The sequence below is a fragment of the Microtus ochrogaster genome, chromosome 4 (genome assembly GCF_000317375.1).
Source record: "Microtus ochrogaster isolate Prairie Vole_2 chromosome 4, MicOch1.0, whole genome shotgun sequence".
Classification (NCBI taxonomy): domain Eukaryota; kingdom Metazoa; phylum Chordata; class Mammalia; order Rodentia; family Cricetidae; genus Microtus; species Microtus ochrogaster.
In genome coordinates, this window is record NC_022011.1 from 20346422 (window position 1) to 20355577 (window position 9156).

Here is a 9156-nt window from a genome sequence, read left to right on the forward strand (position 1 = left end):
GCAACTGAAGGGGAGCTTTTGAACCAGCTTGTTCTCCTGAGCTTAGGGCTGTGTTCCAAACTCAATGAAACTTGGAGCCCGCACATGACTTTGCTAAGGAAGAGAAAGACTAAGTATCTTGAGCTACAACTAAGTGCCCCAAAACAAAATCAAGGATGAATGCTAAAGAAAGTCCAGAAAGAGCAAAGGCAGCTGTGAATGTAGGGGAAATAAGGGCCCCCAAATCCATCATCACCTTCTCTCACCAGCCATTTGTAATTATAGCCCACCATTTATGAACACTGGTCTCTGTTATTATGTGAGCTTTGTCTGTAGTTTCATATCCAATTAGCCAGGTCCCACCTGCCCATTACAAAGTAAGCTATGCAGACTGTAAAACCTGCCCAGTGTACATATAAAGGAAAATAACCACAACCAGGAAGTGAAGACGGAAGTCAGTGTGCTGAGTGTTGACTCACACCAGTAAACCTTCCACACAGGAGGCTGAGACAGATGCCAGAGATTGAGGCTAGCCTGGGCTATACCGCAAAACTCTATGCAAAATGAATACATAAATAAGAGACACTGGTCCTCAAGTAGTTAGAACCTATTGGCTTGTCGCAGGGCCTCACCATCAACAGGAGTTGAGTACTGTGCCAGGTTCATAGTTCCAATGCACATGACAGGAAAACTTGCACACAGAATGAGTTCAGCTTCTGATTCAGATACACAGGGATGACTAACAACTTTTTCTAGCTAGTAATGAGGAAGTGTTTACATACAATCAGAAAGACAGAGTAGGAGAGAGGAAAGGAGGAGGGAGAAGAAAGAAAAAAAGTCAGGAAAATGGAGCTACCTATGAGCCCAAGGCAGACAGGGAGGAGGGAGACTGGTGGTTAAATACCACTGAGGGCTGGGTAGGCCAAGAACTTCACCCCCGAAGACAGTAATGGGCCAGTGATAGGTGGGGAAGACATCAAAACTTCTTTCCTTTACTAGTTTGGGCAGATTTACCCAATTTCTAAGTAAATAAATAAAATGCCATTCTATCTCTGAACTTCTCCTCCTCCTGAGTCTTGACAGGCATTTTTGCTGTGCTAGGGTTTTTTTTTTTACTTGTGTGTGTAGGCACATGTACTTGTGTGCACGCAAATACCAGAAAGGGATGCCAGTGCCATCCTCCATGCCAAAGGGATGTCAGTGCTGTCCTCTACGCCAGAAAGGGACATCAGTACCATCCTCTGTTACTCCAGGGGAAAGTTCTAGTTATTCTTGGCTACATGCTGCAACGGGAGAGAGAGAGAAAGAGAGGGGAGGAAGAAGGGAGGGAGGGAGGGAGGGAGGGAGGAAGGGAGAGATCTTTGAAGCTCAGCATTCAGGAGGTAGGGACAGATGGATCAGGATTTTAAGGCCAGCGATAGTTACACAGTAAATTTGAGACCCTGTCTCAAAAAAATAAAAAGAAAAGACTCCTTTAATTCCAGTACTAGGGAGGCAGAGGTAGGTAGATCTCTGTCAGTTCAAGGTTAGCCTGAGTTACACAGAGAGTTCTGGGCCAGTCAGGGATACATGGTAAGACCTTGTCTCAAAAAGATAAAAGAGAGAAAAAAAGGAGGAGGGGTGTACTGGAGTAGTAGCTCACTGGCAGAGCTCTTGTCTGGCACACATGAAGCTCTAGGTTCATACCCTGTACTTCCAAAAAACAACACATGCATGAGCACGCGTGTGTGTGCACGCGTACACACACACACACACACACACACACACACACACACACGAAGAAGAAAAAGAGGAGGAGGAGAATGAGGAGAAGGAGAAGGAAAAGAAAGACAGGCCTATAACCTTGGGCTCAAGCAGAAGAATCACAAGTTCAGGGCTAGCCTATGCTACAACAGTGAGTTCAGAGCAGACTGAAAAGCTGAGACCATCTTGAGGGATAAAAATGGTGAAGCAGCACTGGGGCATAGCTCAGAGGTAATAAGCAGGCCTGATAGCACAAGGCCCCAGGTTCAATTCCTAGCACCCTAAACACGAGAGAAACAGGCTTATTTATAAGGAAAGGCCAACTCTGTTGCTTTTCTGAAAGACATAAAAGAGCAGAGTCTATCCCAAAGACCTCTCCTCCCTTCCTGTGCTCAAGCTCGTCTAGATCTTTCCACACACACAGGCTTCTTTCTCGGCCTCTTCCCACCATCTAGCACTGAACTGCCTTCCATTCACCAGAGGCCCAAATAGAAAAGCAATCAAAATTGGAAGACTTTGCCAACTCGCAGGTAACAATTGGAGAGGAGAGGCTACCAGCACCAGCTGCCTCCACCATGCAGTCCAAGTTCAGCCCGAAGGAGACCAAAGTGGTGTGCCTGAGGTACACTGGAGATAAGACCAGCACCACATCCACCCAACATCAGTGCCCTGGATCTGTCTCCAAAACAATGCAGGAGACGGCACTGCCAAGGCAGCTGGTCATGGGAAAGGTCTGAGGGTGGTGGTGAGACTGACGGCTTGGAGTAGACAAGCTCTCAAGGAGCCATCAAGAAACAGAACAACAGGGGGCTGGAGAGATGGCTCAGTGGTTAAGAGCATTGTCTGCTCTTCCAAAGGTCCTGAGTTCAATTCCCGGCAACCACATGGTGGCTTACAACCATCTGTAATGAGAACTGGTGCCCATTTCTGGCCTGCAGACATACACACAGACAGACTACTGTATACATAATAAATAAATAAATAAATAAATAAATAAAGAAAGAAAGAAAGAAAGAAAGAAAGAAAGAAAGAAAGAGAACATTAAACACAGCTGAAGCATCACTTCTGATGTGACTGTTAACACTGGCCCACAGATGCAGCACCAATCTTTAGCTAGAGAACGTTCTGGAACTATTGAGATACTGTGGGCTGCAATGTGGATGGCTGCTGTTCCCATGACATCATAGATGATGTCAGCAGCCATGCAGTGGAATACCCAGCTAGTTAGGAAGCAACAGGAGCCTGGGCATGGTGATGCACACCTTTAATCCTAGAATCCTACCACTAGGGAGGCAGAGGCAGGCAGATCTCTGGGTTCAAGATCAGTTTGGTCTACAGAGCAAGTTCCAGGACAGCCAGGGGACTACACAGAGAAACCCTGCCTCAAAAAAAAAAAAAAGATGGAAAAAGATTTCGATAGATCTGACCAAAAAAAAAAAAAAAATTATGGAAGGAAAATGATCAGCTAATAATAACAGAGATGACAAAACAGATCTCAGGATAAACAAAAACACGACAGATAAGGCATGCATGACCAAAGGAAGAGGCCTGCCCTGAGTGAAGACTTGGTGTTGCCCAGCAGTGACCAGCAAGTCACTTCTTCTAAGCCGAGGGCACTGGTGAGAACAGGGAGCTCACAGCCTTCTAAAGACTGCAGCTGGGCGGGGAGGAGCTGGGCGGGGAGGAGCTGGGCGGGGAGGGCCTTGGACTTCCCATAGGACAGGGAAGGGGAAGGGGGGAGGGACATGGGAGGAGGTGGAAAATTTTAATAATAATAATAATAAAGACTCCAGTTGGAATCCAATGGAACAAGATCTTAGAGATTCCAGAGTCCATCACAGTTCTAAGTGATGCAGGTACTCAAAAGCTCTCTTGGGCCAGGCTACTCAGATAGCTCAGCAGGAAAAGGTGTCTGCTGCCAGCACTAAGAATCTGAATTCCATCTCACGGTGTCCTCCACACATGTGCCTTAACACACATGTACACGCAATGAATACACAAATGTATTTTTTTCACAAATGCATTTTTTAACAGCTCACTGCTCTAATCACAATTTGAGTTGATGCTCATGAATATACTATCTTACTGAGAAAAACATCAGATCCCAAGACCAAGACTGAAATCCAAGGGTCATTCACCAGTCAGTATGAGATTACATTTATGCTTAATCTACATGATGGCAGACTGTGTGTGTGTGTGTGTGTGTGTATGTGTGTGTGTGTGTGTGAACTATGTTCAACTTGTGTTTGACAAAGTTGGTATTTTAAACTTTAAAAACCCATGTATTGGGGCTGGAGAGATAGCTTGGAGGTTAAGAGCACCGGTTGCTCTTCCAGAGGTCCTGAGTTCAATTCCCAGAAACCACATGGTAGCTCACAATCATCTGTAATGAGACCTAGCACTGTCTCCTGGAAAGTGTATATATAATAAATAAATAAATTTTTAGAGAAAAACCATTTATCGTTCCACCTGCCTTTTTCTTTTCCAACCTTGGTTGTCAACACAGAAAGCCAGAAATTCCTGAAGTTAGCACTTGAGCCGATCTCAGAACAGTTCTCAACTACTGAAAAAAAATAAAATCTATCAGCTTGTTGGTATTTGTTTCATTTTTGTTGATGTGCATTGGTGTCTGGCATGCATGAAGGTGTCAGGTGCCCTGAAACTGGAATTACAAACAGTAGTGAGTCACCATGTGGGTGCTGGGCATTGAACCTGGGAACCAGGGTCCTCTGGAAGAACACCCAGTATTCTCAGCTGCTGAGCTATTACTCCAACCTCAAGCCTGTTGTTTTTAAAAGGGCCTTTAATCTCAGCATTTAGAAGAGGCAGAGAAATCTCTGAGTTCAAGGCCAACCTGGTCACAGTGAGTTCCGGGACAATCAGGACTAGTTAGTGAGATCCTGCAGCAAAAACAAAAAAGGGTCTTTAAATGACAAAAGAAGAGACCAAGTTCCTGCTGACCAGCAGCAGCACTTAGCAGGCCTCCAGAGGACTGAAATTTACTCCACAAGTTCAAACCCTGCAGCACTGTGTTCACACTACCCTCGGGGTGACCTTGTCCACTCTCAACTCCAGCCCTGGTTACAGACCTCCTGTCCCTGCTTGACACCAGGGACTCCTCTAACTGCCCCAGCATCTTCCCTTGGGTCTACACTAGGCTGTGCACAATGAATGTGAACAAAACCGAACCCAACTCCTGGCTACAATATAGGCTCCCCCTCCTTTTTTTTTTTTTTTTTTGAGTCAGGGTCCTACGTAGCCCAGGCTGATCCCAAAGGATAACCCAGTCTCTACCTCATGAACACTGGGATTACAGACATGTGCAGGAGGTGTTTATGCCCCAGGCTTTATGCACATGAGGCGAATACTCTACCAGCTGGGCACATCTCCAGCTCCTGTCCCCATTTAATGGCAGCTTCATTTCTACTTGTTCATACCCAAAACTTGGAGTCACTTTTGCCTGCTCCCATCCTCCCATATTCCACATCCCCGTCACCTCATCCACAAATCCCACTGGCCGAGCTTCAAAATCTAGCCCAATGCATTTTTCACCGAGTGTGGCAATGATCTCCTCACCCATCTTTCTGCTTCTTCCCTGGTTCCCTTTCTCCTCCACACAATAATCCCAGTGGGTCTGCCAAAAGGCAGGATGGACTGTATCCACTCCTCAGCTCAAATGCCTCACTCATCCCGTGGAAACCAACATCCACACAAAGGCCTGCAAGGCCTTCCCTGGCCTTCCCAATTATTTCCTCCCACAACCAACACCCTTGTGAATTCATTCTCTCCACCCCTGACTCACTTACCCTTCTCCAGCCATACCGTGTTCCTGGCTGATCCCTAAACCTTTCAAAAGTGTTTCTCCTTCCAGGCATTTGATCGTGCTTATTATCCCTTAGCCTGCACCACTTTACCCTCAGTCAGTCACGTGACCCATGGCTTCTTCTCTTTAGAATCTTTATTCAGGAACCAGCACACCTGTAATCCTGGCACCCAAGAGGCTCAGGCTTCAAAAGGGGGTGTCAGTTTGAGGCTAGCCTGAGCACTGAGCAAATGTGCCTCCCAACCCCCCAAAAAAGTGCTAAGATTATAGGTATGAGTCACTGTTCCCCACTGAAACTTAATTATATTGTATTTAACATAATAAATATAAAATATTACCATTTGTAGCATGTATTTATAGATTGCATTTATATGATTTTACTAGAATATAAAAACATCAGTGTAAGCAGAGCAATGGTGGCACACCCCTTTAAACCTAGCACTCAGGACGCAGAAGTAAGTGGATCTGAGGCCAGCCTGGTCTACAGAGTGAGTTCCAGATCAGCAAGAGCTACACAGAGAAACAATGGCTCAGAGGGATGGGGGCAAGGCAACATTTCAGCTTTCATATTGAATCTTCAAAATCTGATGGATCTGACATTCACAGGCTATACCAGGGTTCAACAGTCCTACGTGGCCAGCGGCCTCCATACCGAATGGCCAAACTCTAGCACAATGCCTGTAAGAAAGTAGCAGTGAGCAATTCTCTTGCTTCTGCCTCCCAACTGCTTGGATTACAGGTATATGCCGCTTATACCCACCCTAATAGCACACTTTTTATATTTAAAAACTATTTTTAAATGAAACCTTTTATTGCTTTTATGAATAAAACCTAATAGATCTAGAAATAAAAAAACCTACGTGGAAAAGACGGCTCAGCAGGTAAAGGTGTTTGCCACCAAGCCTGACAGCTGGAGCCGGATTCCCAGGACCCACAAGGTGGAAGGAGAGAGCCAACTCCGTCATTCATTTACTAGTCTGGAATCTAAAGTAAGGACTTCAGGAAGCCTCAGCTTCTTCATCCACAGAAGGAGAGCAATGCATCCTCCACAGATCATGGCTTGAATGAGATGTTGGGCCACACACAATGGTAAATGAATGCCTGCAACTCCAGCACTTGGAAGGTAGAGACGAGACTCAACCAATCATTGCTTCCTTAGCAACATAGCCAGTCTGCGGCCAGCCTGGGCTACAACTTACCTTGTATCAAAAAGCCAAAAGACACAGTGTCAAAAAAAGAAAAAGAAAGAAAGAAAGAACAAACAAAAGAAAGGCTGAACATAGTTTTAATTTTAATTTAACACAACTTTAATTCCAGCACTTGGGAGGCAGAAGCAGGTGGATCTTTGTGAGTGCTAGGCCAGCCAAGGTTACCTAACGAAACTTTGTCTTAAATAAATAAATAAATAAATAAATAAATAAATAAATAAGAATAAATGAGATTCTGGTATAAGATTTTTGCAGATGGGAAAGCTATCATTTAGTAAAGATTACCTGGTGGTGCAAGCCTGCAATCCCAGTTACTCAGGAGGCGGGGGCAGGAGAAGCACAAGTTCAAGGCTTGCCTGAGCTACAGGAGGTTGAGGCCACCCAGGGAAACTTTAGAGATTCTGTCTAAAAAGAAAAAAATTACAAAAAGGAAGGCTATGGCTGCGAAGCTCGACAACAAAAAACAAAGTGAAAGCAATTAACAAGCCAACCCAAGCCTTTCCCTCCCTCGGGCTCCTTGTTTTCCCGTAGACCAAGAACACAGACCAGAGCTAGCTTTGCTGACCAAAGAGACAGAAAACTTAAGTCCAACCCCTTCTTCACCACATACAGCAGTGCGACCTTTAGAAACCCCCTTATTTCTCTAACACGGACAGAGTACTCACAACATACCAGGCAAGAAGCTAGTAGCTAAGGGAGCCACATAAAATAGGATTGCTGGCCTTGAATTATTTAGTCTAGCAGGAAGATGAGTAAACAAGGAAGGAAAGCATAACAAGCCAGGATGGCTCAGCAGCTACAGCATTCATTTAGGGCCTTTTCTTCTTTCTTCTTTCTTTTTCTTTTTCTTTCCTTCCTCCTCCTCCTCTTCTTCTTCTTCTTCTTCTCCTCCTCCTCCTCCTCCTCCTCCTCCTTTCTTCTTCTTCTTTTTTTTTTGGTTTTTCGAGGAAGGGTTTCTCTGTGTACCAGCCCTAGTTGTCCTGGAACTCACTCTGTAGACCAGGCTGGCCTCAAACTCACAGAGATCCAGCACGAAACTCCAGAGGCTCACAACCACCTGTATCTCTAGTTTCAAGGAACCCAATGCTCTCTTCTGCCATCTGTGGGCACCCACACCCTACATACGACATACATACACAGACAGGAACACGCACACGCGCACGCACACACGCGCACACATACCTAGTTTTTTTTAAAGTCAAACTCTCTTAGCTGTTTGTTCTCTGTTAAGAGTAAATGACTTCTCAAGACTGCTACAAAAATTAACTTTTGAATGTTTGTCATATACCCCAAAGCCGTCAACTTTTAATGTACCAATGCGAAGTACTTTCTTTCCCCTAGTGACCTGTGGTTCTGGCTCCTGTCAGTGTCCCATTTGAAGCCCTACTCCTTCATCGCATTCAAAAAGCTCATTTCTCTTCTGCAAAGTTTAGTAAATGTAAAGAGAAAGAGGGTGGCCCGTTTGCTTGTTTAGGACTTAACAGTGTAGCCCAGGCTAGCCTGGAACTTAGAGGCAAGCAACTTCATGCCTCAGCCTGGAGGATAAACAACCTTAACATGGGTATTTTAACCTCAAAAAAAAAAAATATGATCTAGGTCACAGTTCTAAGGAACACCACGGAAACTTCTGTGTCACCCCACCTAGTCACAGCTGGTCAAGATAAGAAGTCACATGGTAAAAGAAGCTGCGTAATTTAAGCCTCAGACAGAATGTCTAGAGCAGTGTCGGTACACTTTTCAACTGTCCAAGACTTAAGCAGTCAAGGCGTTGTTGAGGTAACGCTGGCCCAGGTCGCTGACAACAGTGTGGGTTGTAAGTCATGTTATGATCCCAGCAAAGCATCTACACGTCTTGATTTTTTTTTGTTGTTGTTCTCGAAGATTAGCCGATCCGGGAGCATCTCAAAGAAAGATGATCTGAAGGGCTAGGCTCCCAACAAGTGGAAACCCTAAGCAAACAGGGCCAAGTGGGTGTGACCAGAGTCAGTCGATCAAGACTCAGGAATCCCTCCTGAAGTTTAAAAACTGAACGGGACCGAAATCAAACTCTCAGGTCGCCATCCTCTTCAAAGAGGACGTAAGGAAGACCCTCGGAATGGGGTCCACTCTCGGAATGGGGTCCAGGCCGCACCGTCCAGATTGTTCTCCCTGTCCCTACAAGCCAGACGCCCACTCCCAGGCAGCCCCTTCCAAGGGAGCTTGCAAGTCCCCCCGGCCGAGGTCGGAACCCCTGCACAGACGCGGCTCCTTCGCACGGCTGGCGCCCAGGCAGGGGTCCCCCTTCCGGAAGCTCCAGCAGCTGGCGACTCCCACCGGGCCCAGCGCCCACCCCGCTCGGGCGCGAGCCGGGACACCCCTCCTCGGAGGCCGGAACCGCGCGCCAGGCCCCTCCCACAGGAAGCC

General features: G+C 46.1%; 1 protein-coding gene across 1 annotated transcript in view; it reads right to left on the reverse strand.

Moving 5' to 3' along the window:
* Positions 1 to 9156, reverse strand: part of Wwp2 (WW domain containing E3 ubiquitin protein ligase 2) — a 123682-nt gene that overhangs the window by 114288 nt on the left and 238 nt on the right. The gene's annotated exons all lie outside the window — the stretch shown is intronic.